The sequence below is a fragment of the Hemitrygon akajei genome, chromosome 15, assembly GCF_048418815.1.
Source record: "Hemitrygon akajei chromosome 15, sHemAka1.3, whole genome shotgun sequence".
Taxonomy (NCBI): domain Eukaryota; kingdom Metazoa; phylum Chordata; class Chondrichthyes; order Myliobatiformes; family Dasyatidae; genus Hemitrygon; species Hemitrygon akajei.
In genome coordinates, this window is record NC_133138.1 from 18,481,367 (window position 1) to 18,496,498 (window position 15,132).

Below are 15,132 nucleotides of genomic sequence, written 5' to 3' on the forward strand. Positions count from 1 at the left end.
GGCCTAGACAGAGTAGATGTGGAAAGGATATTTCCCATCGTGGGAGAGTCTAGGACAAGCGGGCACAGCCTCAGGATAGAGAGGCACCCTTTCAAAACAGAGATGCAGAGAAATTTCTCTAGCCAAAGGGTGGTGAATTTGTGGAATTTGTTGCCACATGCAGCTGTGGAGGCCAGATCATTGGGTATATTTAAGGCAGAGCTTGATAGGTTCTTGATTGGACATGGCATCAAAGGTTATGGGGAGAAGGCCGGGAACTGGGATTGAGGAGGAGATCGAAAAAAAAGATCAGCTTTGACTCAGCTTCTTGCATTTTCTTCTTTTTGACTGCTTCAAGCTATCTGCTCTGTTGCACATTTCTCTCTTCCTCCATCTCCTCCATACGCAGTTTCCGAACATTACATACACATTGGGCTTTTGATTCAAGGGAAACTATCACTTCACACCCAAAACTTACAATCTCCATACACCTTCTGCAACAATATTTGTCTATTGGCAGTCTTGAATATCCTCTTCAACTCCATGTCATAACTTTGACACCTGCAACCTTTGCAACAATGCCCATCATAATACCTTTCCCACCGTCTGCACTACTTAAACCAACCATTCAACATCTGCAGACTTATTATCCAAAGACTCCCTTTACTTGTCTTCTATGTAAACTCCAGTATAAAGACTACAGCAAAACAGTGTTCTATTTTGCTAGCCAAGCCACATTGAATCTTTGATCCCTAGTGAACTAAGTTTGAATTGCTTCATCATGATCTTGCTTGATCCTCTCTACAGTAATTTCTACCTCACATTTTCTCATAAATGCTGTTTCTGTGACTTAAGCATTTTTAAGCATCCTTTGTCTTCTACACTATTAATTGCAAAGCTTGGGGGAAAAAAAGGAAAAGTTATATGTCCTGGCAGAGGAAACATATCATAGTGAAGGGTACGCTAAATAAGGATTCATGATAAAATTTCACATTCGGCTTGAAAGTAAGAAACTTAGGTCTGAAAAATGTCTTAAATTTAACTTACGATAATTATAATATGAAGAAAGAGTTACTAGACCGGACTGGGAAAATAAATGAGAAGAAGGTCACCAGTGGCAGACATTTATGAACACTTAATTCTTAACAGATACTTTCTTTTGAGAAATGAACAGCAGAGCTCGATCAGTATTGAATTGAAATATAGGATCAAACACGGGAAGGCCAAAATTAGTGGTAGGGAAAATGATTGGGAAAAAGACTTAGAAATATGGAAGGGGAAAATAAACTGAGAGAACAAACTGGCAAGGAATAAAAGCACATAGTAAGAACTCAATAACAGATTAAAATTAGTTAGTCCCTTAGAGAATGATATTGGGGAATTGTTGTTGTTGTTGAGTGCCATTAAGTCACAATCGACTGATGGCAAGCCTATAGTGTAGGGTTTTTATGGCAAGATACAGAAGCCCTTTCTTCCACGCAGATACTACTACTGCTCAGATTCAAACTCAGGACCATCTGCCTCAGAGTCCAGTGCTGATGCTACCACACCATCGGAAACTCAAAACTATTATCAGCAGAGGCAAAGTACTCGGAAAAACTGATGGCAATGAAGGCTGTCAAGTTCCCCGGATCTCAAATGAGGGAGCTGCATAGATAGACTGCCTGGATCTCCTCCCACATTCCAAAGATGTGTGGGTTGGTTTTATAAATCGTGGGCATGCTATATTGGTTGCAGAAGCATGGCGACATTTGTGGCCCAGCATACATTTGGATTGTGTTGGTCTTTGGCACAAACGACACATTTCACTGCATATGTAACAAAGAGTAATCTTTATCTCTCTTTCCCTAGATTCTGAAAAAGGTCCCAGAAGATAGAAAACACTAACATAAACTCACTCCAATTTCCTTATTCAAGAGAGGGAGACAGGAAACTACAGGTTAGTTTGTTTAATACATGTCATTGTGAAATTTCTGACGTTATGAAAATGCTGGAATTTGTTAGGTGAAGGGACTTTTAGAAAATAATAATACATGTTGGATCAATTTTTGTTAAAGTTTTATTTGGTTATATAACACACAGCACAGAAACAGGCTTTTTGTCACTCACCTTTCTCACAAGATTCCAGCACCCATGTATACTTTAATTTACGATGACCAAGTAATCTACCTGCTGAATTCCTTTGGAACAAGATTTGAAATTGAGGACAGGTGACAGGGAGAATATTCAAATATCACACAGACAGCAGTGGACGTCAAGATTAAGCCTTGTTACTGCAGTTATGAGGTTGCAGCTCATTAGTTGTGTCTCCAGCTGAGAAGACAGAAATAATCGTATTGAAAAACAGGCACGTAAAATGTTTGGTAGGTGTATGCTGTGAAGACAGACAAGGACAAATTTCTATTTTTGGTATTTTCTGCCCAAGAGAGCCTTAAAAGTCATGTCTTGGAATACATGCAAGGTTGAAATAAGTTTTTTTTGGACCAAGGAGGAGTCGATTATGGGAATTGAGCAAGAAAGGAGAGTTGAGCCCAAGAGTAGATTAGCCAAATTATTAAATAGCAAAGTGAGATTACATTGCTCCTTTTTCATATATTCTGTAGTGTTGTCCTACTTTTCAGAAGTTTCTTCCCAAACATTACCTCCCTTTATCATTAAAAAGTTCAAATAAAATGTATTCCCTCTATGGTTCAACTACCTTAGTCTATTTAAGAATAACTTTGGTATATTTATTTACTTGAAATGCTTTACAAATTTAAACATTTTGCTTTCAAAATTCAAAAGGAAACAAAATTTTAACCAATTGGCTAATATTTTGACTGAATTTGAAATGGAATAAAAAGGCATAAAGTTCAAAAACATTCTGAAAGATATTGTTACTTAAATCCACCAATTGGATGAAAGCATTAACAGTAGTGGGCCGTATGATCCCTTGATCGTACCCACTTTCACAAGGATTGACCACCTAAAACAAGTTCTACTTTCTTCCAAAAGGATTTCTGCTCATTTCTGTTACCTTGCTACTTTCTTTCTTGTCTTGGATCAGATTTCTACCAAGCATTCCTGCTGTAGTCAGGTCTTTTTCCACAGACATCTATTACCTTGCACTATTAACTCTTTTGTCATACAAATTCTTTTTCCTTCCACCTATCATGCCTCACTATACTTCCTTCCACTTCCTGCTTACAATGAATAGGACATAAGAACATAAGAAATAGGAGCAGGAGTAGGCCCTCTGGTCCATGGAGCCTGCTCCGCCATTCAATAAGGTCTTGACTGATCTGACCATGGACTCATCTCCATCTACCTGCCATTTTCCTATCACCCTTAATTCTCCCACTACGCCAAAATCTATCCAACCTTGTCTTAAATGTACAAAGTATTTACTGAGGTAGCCTCCACTGCTTCATTGGGCAGAGAATTCCATAGATTCACCACTCTTAGGGAAAAGCAGTTCCTCATCTCCATCCTAAACTTACTCCCCCAAATCTTGAGGCTATGTACCCTAGTTCTAGTCACACCTACCAGTGGAGACAACTTTCCTGTCTCTCTCTTATTAATCCCTTTCATAATTTTATATATTTTTACAAGATATCCTCACATTCTTTTGAATTCCAGTGAGTACAATCCAGACAATTTAATTTCTCCTCATAGTCTAACCCCCCTCATTTCTGGAATCAACCTGATGAACCTCCTCTGTACCGCCTTCAAAGCCAGTATATCCTGAATCCAGTATAACTTGATCTCAATCTTTGACACAGCTTTGCACCTTATTGTCTACCTGCATTGCAATTATCCTATAACTGTGATACTATATTCTGAATTCTGTTTTCACTTTTCACTTGTACTACCTTAATATATTGAAGTGATGTAATGATCGTATGGATGGCATGCAAAACAAAATTTCTCACCGTACCTTGGAACATGTGACAATAATAAAACAAATTTATTTAGAGATACAGTACATCAACAGACCTTTCTGGCTCAATGAGACCATGCCGCCCAAATGGTCAACCTACTAACCTGTATGTCTTTGGAATGTGGCTCCTTGGTATCGTATTGAGTATTCTGCTCTTCCTCCCAACCCTCCATTACAATATTTGCCTATCAAGTTACCTCCTGAGGCAAGGTCTCACCCAACGATATCGCATATGCATTTGTTCTGGAATAAGATAGCCAGATTATTTAAATTTAATCCATATTTGAATGAAGCCTCGGGTATCTGGATGAATCCAAAGTTGTGTATTGGTAAGTCCCCTTTCTTCTAGAGGGAATGGCAAGGGAAAGGTAGAATTAAATTGGGAGACCTTTATAATGGTGATAGTTTAAAATCTCTTAATCAATTAACCCAACAGTATGATGTCTCTAGGTCACAATTTTGGAGATATCTTCAACTGTGTCATTTGCTACATACAACTTTTGGTTCTACACAGCAACCCCCACAAGTTGCTATGGTACTGTCTACTGTACTAGCTGCATATGGTAAAGGTCATTAAGCCTCAACTTATTATTCAGCTTTAACACAAATGTCCGGAGCCAAATTTCTGTTGGGTCTTAAAAGAGCATGGGGAAAAGACCTGAGTGTGACTTTTGAGACAAAGGAGTGGGACAAAATTTGCAAAAAATGTCAAAACAATGTCAAGAGACCTGAGGGTGCGCCTTATTCAGTATAAGATTCTACACCGTTTTTATTGGACTCCAGCAAGGTTACAATTAGGGTTGAAAAATACACCTGAATGCTGGCGCTGTGAGGCGGATAAAGGGGACCTCGTACATGTGCTCTGGTCTTGTTCCCAGAATTCAAGAATTTTGGATTATGATACATAAGTATATTGGTGAAGTTTCAGGTATTCAACTCCCTTTCTGCCCCAGACTTTTTGTCTTGGGAGATACACTTGGGATACTTGGGGATAAACACTCTCAAAATTGGATCCAGACAGTATAATGGTAGGAAGACAAATTATACTTAGAGGTTGGAGGATCTTGGAGGGACCATCATTGCAAGAGTGGGCCACAGAAATAGCCAAAGTGGCAGCTTTTGAACGCAAGTCTTACAACAATTTGATAGATTGGACAATGTATAGTGATCATTAATGGAGAATGTGTGGAGCAGGTTAAGACCTACAAATATCTGGGAGTACAGTTAGACGAGAAGCTAGACTGGACTGCCAACACAGATGCCTTGTGCAGGAAGGCACAGAGTCGACTGTACTTCCTTAGAAGGTTGGCGTCATTCAATGTCTGTAGTGAGATGCTGAAGATGTTCTATAGGTCAGTTGTGGAGAGCGCCCTCTTCTTTGTGGTGGCGTGTTGGGGAGGAAGCATTTAGAAGAGGGACGCCTCACGTCTTAATAAGCTGGTAAGGAAGGCGGGCTCTGTCGTGGGCAAAGTACTGGAGAGTTTAACATCGGTAGCTGAGCGAAGGGCGCTGAGTAGGCTACGGTCAATTATGGAAAACTCTGAACATCCTCTACATAGCACCATCCAGAGACAGAGAAGAAGTTTCAGCGACAGGTTACTATCGATGCAATGCTCCTCAGACAGGATGAAGAGGTCAATACTCCCCAATGCCATTAGGCTTTACAATTCAACCGCCAGGACTTAAGAACTTTTTAAAAGCTATTATTAATGCTTTTTGAGATAGTGATTTAGATGCATATCATATTTTTTACTGAGTTAAGTATTGTATGTTATTAGTTTTGCTACAACAAGTGTATGGGACATTGGAAAAAAAAAGTTGAATTTCCCCATGGGGATGAATAAAGTATCTATCTATCTATCTATCTATCTATCTATCTATCTATCTATCTATCTATCTATCTATCTATCTATGATACACAAAACTGGGGCAAATATTTAGGCTTCCTGGGGCGGGGGGGGGGGGGGGAATAGTGGTGAATGTAGTGGTGAAGCATATTGTTGAATGGCAGTTTATGTTATTGGAGGTCTAAATAGACACACATGATTATTATATTGATATTTATTTCTGCCATGTTTTTATTTTATGGATAATTTTATGTTTTGTAAGCTATGATTTACATAATTTCAACACTGACTCAAGAGTTCAGGGAAAATTTGTAAAAGAATTCAATAAAATCTAAATCATTAAAAAAGTGTTATGTTAAGATCTTAGCTAAAGTGTTGGCTCATAGATTAGAAACCGTTATTCCCTCCATTATCTCTGATGACCAAACAGGCTTTATTAAAAACCGTCTCCCTTTTTTTAACATTCGGCATCTATTTAATATTTTATAGTCAGTTCCAACTGGGACTCCTGAATGTGTTATCTCCCTGATGCGGAGAAAGCATTTGATCGTATAGAGTGGAACTACCTTTTTGCAGTCTTAGAAAAATTTGACCTCGGCCAAAGTTTCATCTCTTGGATCCAACTGCTGTACCTGTGTCCTACTGCTTCTGTTCTAACTAACTTTCAGAAATCCCAAGTATTCAATCTCAAACGTGGCACCCGTCAGGGATGCCCCTTAAGTCCCTTTCTCTTTGATTTGGCTATAGAACCTCTGGCGATAGCATTTCGAAAATGTCCTGAACTGACTGGGATTTGGAGAGGGGGTGTTGAGCATAAAGTCTCTCTCTATGCTGATGACTTACTACTCTTTCTCTCATATCCATCTACATCCTTACCTCTAATGTTTTCACTTCTTGACCAGTTTAGCCAGATCTCTGGCTATAAACTCAACTTACATAAGAGTGAACTTTTCCCAATTAATAAAGAAGCACAAGAACTAATATTTCGTGATCTCCCTTTTAAAGTAGTCCATAATCAATTTACTTATCTTGGAATTACAGTCACAAGGAAGTTTAAAGATCTCTTTCGTGAAAACTTTGTCAATCTTTCATATGCTACAAAACAGAGTCTGGTACAATGGTCACCTCTATCTATGTCCTTGGTAGGTCGTATCAATGTTGTCAAAATGTATGTTCTCCCCAAATTTTTATACTTATTTCAATCTATCCCAATTTTTATTCCTAAATCTTTTTTTGATTCCTTAGACTCTATTATTTTGTCATATCTGTGGCAGAATAAGCGCTCTAGAATTAATAAAATCCACCTCCAAAAATCTAAAAAAGAGGGTGGCATGGCTTTACCTAACTTTCGCTTATATTACTGGGCAGCTAATACACGTTGTGCTGCCTTCTGGTCTTTCTTCCGTGGTCAACCTGAGTGCCCTAACTGGGTGGCAATGGAGTTGAGCTCCACTAAAGAATTATCTATATCTGCACTTCTTGGCTCTGCACTCCCTAGCAGTCTGCCCAGATCAATAGCTAATCCTCTGGTTAGACACACTTTGCGTATATGGGCTCAGTTCAGGAAATGCTATGGTTTCCAGGGGTTTTCCGTTTCTAGCCCTGTCGCACATAATCACCTTTTTTTACCTACCATGTTCGATTCAGCATTCCATGTTTGGTACAGGAAGGGCATTAGACATTTTGAAGATCTCTTCATTGATAACTGCTTCGCTTCTTTTCAACAGCTCTCTGTTAAGTTCCACCTGCCTGACGCTCACTTTTTCAGATATCTCCAAATCCGACACTTTACTGCTCCTTTAATTCCTAACTTTCCTGAAATGCCTGCGAAAAATGCTATGGACCTATTTCTCTCCATTAATCCACTAGGTAAAGGTTTAATTTCAATTATCCAAGATAAACTAGCAGCCTTACGATGGGCCCCTGTGGATAAAATTAAAATGGCCTGGGAGCAGGATTTAAATATCTCCTTATCCGAGGAGAGCTGGGACTCAGTTCTCAAATCGGTTAACTCAACCTCTCTTTGTGCTCGCCATTGTCTCTTACAGTTTAAGATTGTTCATAGAGCCCATATGTCTAAATCTAAACTATCTCGATTCTACCCTGGCATTAGTCCGCTCTGTGATAAATGCAAGAGGGGCGTGGCCTCTCTCATCCATATGTACTGGTTCTGTCCTAGCTTGGAGAAATTCTGGAAAGATGTCTTCACTACACTATCGGGTATTCTGAATCAGCACCTAGAACCTAACCCCTTAATTGCTCTGTTCAGTTTTTGGGGCGAGACAGATTTATGTCTGGGTCCGACCAAATGCCGAATACTATCCTTTGCCTCTCTCCTGGCGAGACCCTTGATCCTCCTTAGATGGAGAGATGTTGCCCTGCCCACTCATGCGCAATGGCTTAATGACATTATGGCCTGCTTGGACCTCGAAAAAATTCATTATTCAGTTCTCAATTCGGATTTAAAGTTCCATAAGATCTGGGGGCCTTTTATCGAGTACTTTCATAACCTTCCTCTTTATTAGGGTTTTTTTTCTTTTCGGTCCCTTGCTTTCAGCTCCCTTTTTTTTTCTGGTAGTAGGCATTATTATCCTCTGTTGCTAAGTGTATTCACAGTCTGGGAGTTTGACTGTCCGGACTTATACTCTCTATATTGTGTGGTGGTTGGTCTGGAATTGTTCTTTTTTTTCTTGTGTTGTGGGGTTTGGGGAGGACACTAAGCTCACTTGTCTTTAATTTAGGTGCTTTTTTGTTAAATTCTCTTCCTTTGTAGCATATTGTTATTGTATGCTTAACCTTGCTCTGTATTAATGCTCCTCATTGGGATTTGGGGTTTTTAATTTTGTAAAATGTTTTGAAAAACTAATAAATTTTTTTTAAAAAAAGTGTTATGTTAACCACTACAGCACCGTGTTACCCAAAGTAAATTACAAATTTACTTTGTCCAAACTAGTGGGGAAAAAAGCTGGAGCACCAGAAGGAAACCCAGATCATAGGCAGAACATCGACTCTGCACAAGCAGGATCCAAGGTCAGTATTCTGTTGGCATTGAGAGGTAATATCTATACAAGCTGTGCCAATTTTGCAGCCCCTATTCTAATACCAATCACAAAACTTCCAGTTGGTAGAGCTTTTGAGGCAAAAATCCCTCAGCCTAAATAACTTTGGTGAAATCTTACATATAAAACACACAAGACATTCGAGCAGTATTAGGCAATTTGGTCCATCGACTGTTCTGCCATTCAATCATGGCTGTTTATTTTCCCCCTCAATCCCATTCTCCTGCCTTCTTCCCATAATCTTTGATGCCCTACTAATCAAGAACCTGTCAATGACCACTTTAAATATACCCAATTAATTCAACACCACAGACATTTGTGGCAATGTATTCCACAGATTCATCATCAACTGGCTAAAGGAACTCCTCCTCATCTCTGTTCCAAAGCAATGTCCTTGTATTCTGAGGCTGTGCGCTCTGGTCCTAGACTCTTCTACTATTTGAAACATCCTCTCCACTTCCACTCTGTCAAGACCTTTCACCATTCAGTTGGTTTCAATATCTTCACCCTCCCCCCATCCATTCTCCAGTGAGTATAGGCCTAGAGCTATCAAATTCTCCTCATACATTAACCCTTCCATTCCTAGGTACATTCTTGTGAACCTCCTCTGGAATACCCTCCAATACTAGTGCATCCATTTGTACATGGGAAAGGATCACAATTCTCCAAATGTAGTCAGACCAATGCCTTATGAAGCCTTAGCATTACATTTATGCTTTCATATTTGAGTCCTCTTGAAATGAATGTATTTGCCTTCCTTACTATCAACACAAACTACAAGTTAGTCTTTAGGGAATCCTGCATTAAGCCTCCCAAGTCCCTTTGCACATCCAATTTCTAAATTTGCTCCCTGTTTAGAAAACAATCTATGGCCTATTCCTTCAAACAGCTCATTAAGATATAATATGTAAGTTGATGATCCATCAACCCATACAGAACACGAGTCACTAGCAGCCAAACAGAAAAGGCTCCCTTTATGCTTACCTTTTGCCTTCTGTTAATCAGCCTGTCTTCCATCCATGCTAGTATCTTTCCCGTAATACCAGGGCTCTGACCTTGTTTAGCAGCTTAATGTGTGGAACCTTGTCAAAGGCCTTCTGAAAATCCAAGTAAACACTGACTCCCCTTTGTCTATCCTGCCTGTCATTTCCTCAAAGAATTCATACAGATTTGTCAAGCAAGATTTCCCCTTAAGTAAACCATGCTGACTTCAGCCTATTTTATCATATGCCTCCAAGTACCTCATCTTTAGTAATGGTCTCCAACATCTTCCCTATCACTGAAGTCAGGCTAACTGACCTGTAATTTTCTGTCTTTTGCCTCCCTCCTTTCTTAAAGAGTTGAGTGACATTTGCAATTTTCCAGTCCTCTGGAACCATTCCCAAATCTAGTGATTCTTTAAAGATCATGGCTAATGCCTCCACAATCTCTTCAGCTATCTTTTTCAGAATCCTGGGGTGTAGTCCTTCTGGTCAAGTTGATTTATGTAATTTCAGACCTTTCAGCTTCCCAAACACCTTCTCCTTGGCAATAGTGACTACACTCACGTCTGCTCCCGACTCTCAAATTTCTGATTTTTGTCCTCCACAGCAAGTCCGTCATGGACAATTCAAAGCCCAGCTGCAAAAGGAGAGTTGAGCATGGGGCTAGCACACCAATCCTGTGAAAACCCAGTGCTACAGAAACACCAACAGAAGCTCTAAAAACCTTATGGACTGGCCCCAGACAGAAGAGCTACTGTTGGCAGACTATGCCTGGTAGCAGTGATTAGCCTTATTGAGGATCTAACCTGCTCCCAACATATCTATGCAGGTATCAATAATCTATATACTTACTGTAATTGATTTACTCATTTATTTTTTCTATATTATCATGTATTGCAGTATATTCCTGCTGTTAAGTTAACAAATTTCACAACATATGCCAGTGATATGATTATAATATGATTAGGAATAATCAGCATGGCTTTGTCAAGGGCGGGTCATGCCTTACGATCTTGATTGATTTTTTTGAGGATGTGACTAAACACATTGATGAAGCAAGAGCAGTAAATATAGTGTAAATGGATTTCAGCAAGGCATTTGATAAGGCACTCCATGCAAGGCTTATAGAGAAAGTAAGGAGGCATGGGATCCAAGGAGACTTTGCTTTGTGGATCGAGAACTGGCTTGCCCACAAAAGGCAAAGAGTGGTTGTAGATGGGTCATATTCTGCATGGAGGTTGGTGACCAGTAGAGTGCCTCAGGGATCTGTTCTGGGACCCTTGCTCTGGATGAGGAAGTGGAGGGATGGGTTAGGAAGTTTGTTGATGACACAAAGGTTGGAGGTGTTGTGGATAGTGTGGAGGGCTGTCAGAAGTTACAGCGGGACATTGATAGGATGCAAAACTGGGCTGAGAAGTGGCAGATGGAGTTCAACCCAGATAAGTGTGAGGAGGTTCATTTTGGTAGGTCAAATATGATGGCAGAATATAGTATTAATGGTAAGACTCTTGGCAGTGTGGAGAATCAGAGGGATCTTAGGGTCCGAGTCCATAGGATGCTCAAAGCAGCTGCGCAGGTTGACTCTGTGTTAAGAAGGCGTATGGTGTATTGGCCTTCATCAATCGTGGAATTGAATTTAGGAGCCGAGAGGTAATGTTGCAGCTATATAGGGCCCTGGTCAGACCCCATTTGGAGTACTGTGCTCAGTTCTGGTCGCCTCACTATAGGAAGGATATGGAAGCCATAGAAAGGGTGCAGAGGAGATATACAAGGATGTTTCCTGGATTGGGGAGCATGTCTTATGAGAATAGGTTGAGTGAACTCGGCCTTTTCTCCTTGGAGCGACGGGACGAGAGGTGACCTGATAGAGGTGTATAAGATGTTGAGAGGCGTTGATCGTGTGGATAGCCAGAGGCTTTTTCCCAGAGTTGAAATGGTTGCCCCAAGAGAACACAGGTTTAAGGTGCTGGGGAGTAGGTACAGAGGAGATGTCAGGGGTAAGTTTTTTTTACTCACGAGAGTGGTGAGTGTGTGGAATGGGCTGCTGGCAAAGGTTGTGGAGGCAGATACGATAGGGTCTTTTAAGAGACTTTTGGATGGATACATGGAGCTTAGAAAAACAGAGGGCTATAAGTAAGCCTAGTAATTTCTAGGGTAGGAACATGTTCAGCATAACCTTGTGGGCCGAAGGGCCTGTATTGTGCTGTAGGTTTTCTATGCTTCTATGATATTAAACCCTATTCTGATTACTAAAAAAAATTTAACGCTTTCTACAGTGAAATCTGTTGCCAAGTGCTTAGTCAGTTTATCAGTCATTTCTTTTCCTCCCCCAATTACTACCCTTCCAGAGTTAAATACCAGCAGCATTATGTCTACTCTTGCCTCTTTTACTCTTTATTTATCTGAAAAATGCTTTGGCATCTTCATTTATATTACAGGCTAGATTGCCAAATTTCTGCCTTGTATAATTTACCAAGATTCAGGTTTCTGTACTCCACGTACCAAATAAAATGACTTATTAGCTTAAATTCCAATTCAAAGCAATCTCAACTAAAAAGCATACTAAATGCAGTTTAAGCTCTGGAGAGCAACTAATTATCTTCACCTCAAATAACTATATTTATTGCAAAATAGGGTATTTGGAGCGCATGAACTACAGCTTTTTTTGGAGAAGTTGACATCAAACAAAGTCATATATAGATTTTAAAATTCAAAATTGCTTTAAAAAGTAATGCTACTAATATTTACATATACAGTCTTTATTTAAAACCAGAAAAGGGCATAAGTCTTAATTTATATACATTGAAATAACAAATAGTCTTAAAATGTTTAACTCACATATTAAAATACTGACAACATTTTTAAAGTTAATACATTTATGAAAAATCTGAAACATACAAACAATGCTCTTTTCTAAAAGTTTAAAGTATGTGAAGTACATTTACTAAAAACTAGCCCTCTACAGAAAAACAAATCAAGATAAAACATTTAAAATTAAAATTCAACCATGCTAATATGTGCTTTAATACATGCATCAGATAACTGTACTAGTGTGAAACTAAAACAAGCAAAGTAAACTTCAGATAGTTACATCCGTTAAATTGGAAGATTATCATCCAGCATTCCAAGCAGACGTTGCACAAGAGCAGATTCCAATTCTTGTGAAAACCAACATTTTTCACCCACACAGGGTCAGATTTGGCAGGCTTCCAGAAATCTGCTTGTGGAAAAGGAACTGCAGCTCAGCCACAATGTCTCTTGAGAACTTTTAGACAATGCAGAAGTTAAGAAGAATGAAAATACACAGATAACAGCTAAGTGGCAGCCTCTTGTATTATACATTTTCTATGAAAAACATATGTGCAAATGACAGTTTAAGTACTTGTGTTTCATAAATCAATAGGTTATTAATATTTATTCATAGCATTGCTAACAAACACATACTTGTATAAAACATTAGAAAAGGAGGAAGGAAAATGACAAATAAAATGGAAGCATTCCTTGTTGAAAGTATTGGGCAATGAGCAACATAAGCATCAGAACTTATATGCAACAGTTACTGTTCTAAAGTTATTAAACAAGATTTAGCCATCTTGCAAAGATTGAAATGTGTCAATTTTCCACATCTAAGAATGCACACAAGTAGTCCAATTAGCAAATATATTGATTTTCCTTTAAGTTGGTGGTTCATTAGAGGAGACTATAAAATTGGTTGGAGAACATGTAGGGGAAAGAAACTTGTGTAGATTTAGAAAATAATGAAGGAATGATGACAGATGAAAGACAATGGAATTTGACAGCAGAAAAGGAACATGACTTGAAAGCTATAATTAAAGAGATGGCAAGACATTTACCTATGCAGTGTGGATGCAAATTCTAAAATAAAGAGCTGTAAGTATAGCCTACGAATAAGTTGAATTTTTTGGGGTTTTCATTTGGAATAAGAATAACTGAATCACATCTTCAATGGATGTATAAAAAGTTAAATTCCATTTGTGATTTCCAACAAAGTTATGGAACCTTGATATATTGTATGATCAACTTAAAGGCAAAAGAAAATGTTTGCTCAAATGCCATTATGCAACTTACAGATGTCTGAATGCATGTGATAAGACAAGATTGTACACCAAAATAGTTCCATATTAAGAAATACAAATGACAAAAATAACCTCCCAAAAATTGGACATAGCATTTGGCAATCACACAAGTGATGCAACGGAATGTGATTACAACTGAATTATTTGTCACCATGCCTTCATTATTTTCTAAATCTACACATTTTCAATTATTTCTTCCATTCCAGTATCTCTTAATGCTCTCCAGCCAACTTTATGGGGAATTGTTAACGTGAAGCAACCTCTCAGTAGTGAGTAAAAGCAGTATTTAGCCATCATGAGTCAAGTTGGTTTCATGCAGCACTAGTATAATTGCAACAGATTAAGCACCGCCTATCTTGGCAAAAACATCGGATCATGTAAAGGGAGAAGAATAAGGCATTTAATGTAGGTACAGAGAGTAAACCTACAAACCAGGGGATAAGAAAGACAACCACAGAACAAGAGACTTTCTTGTTCAATTGTAATCTCTCTCCAAACTGATACCATATTTTAAATTATAACATTTAACAAGGTTTTTATTAAAAGTTTCCAGTTATTTGCATTTTGAATGAAATACTTCCATTATTTTAATCTTATGCTTTAAGATTAACATCATGTTAACTATTGCATTGAAAGATGATAAAGGTTAAACATTTATCTAATTGAGAGAATAGCTGGGATTCCCTTTGTTTATTTAGGACACTATGCCGCTTAATTGAAGCGGAAACTGGTGCCAAATAGTTTCTAACTAGCATCAATTGCATGCACTTGTGTGGCCATTAGACACTACACTGCGTGAGAACAAAGTTGTTTTGCATAGCAGCACTTGTATGCACTTGTGTTCAAAAAGCAGTGATTTTTGTCACTGATAATTGGTGAGAAATAAGCAGTAAGACATTTAAGAACTGTTTTATTCACTATACTTTCAAGCATTCAGGCTTGGAGATGCCAGAAAGAAAATGAAACAATCTCACTACTTCAGCAAGTTAGGAACTCCAAATAATTTGAAGGTATCAAAAATCATCTTATCTTACAACAAAAATGAAGATTTGGAGGATGCAACATTTCTAGTTAGCTTCAGTCGTGTGCACTTATGTGGCTGTTAGACACTACACTGTGCTTAGAGTGACAGTTTTTAAAATAGCATTAGTTGTACATGCTTGTGTTACATTATTCATTTGGGCTGACCAAGGCCAAATTAAAAGTGATTTTTGAAACTAATTCATGTAGGTAGGTAATGAAGGCAGT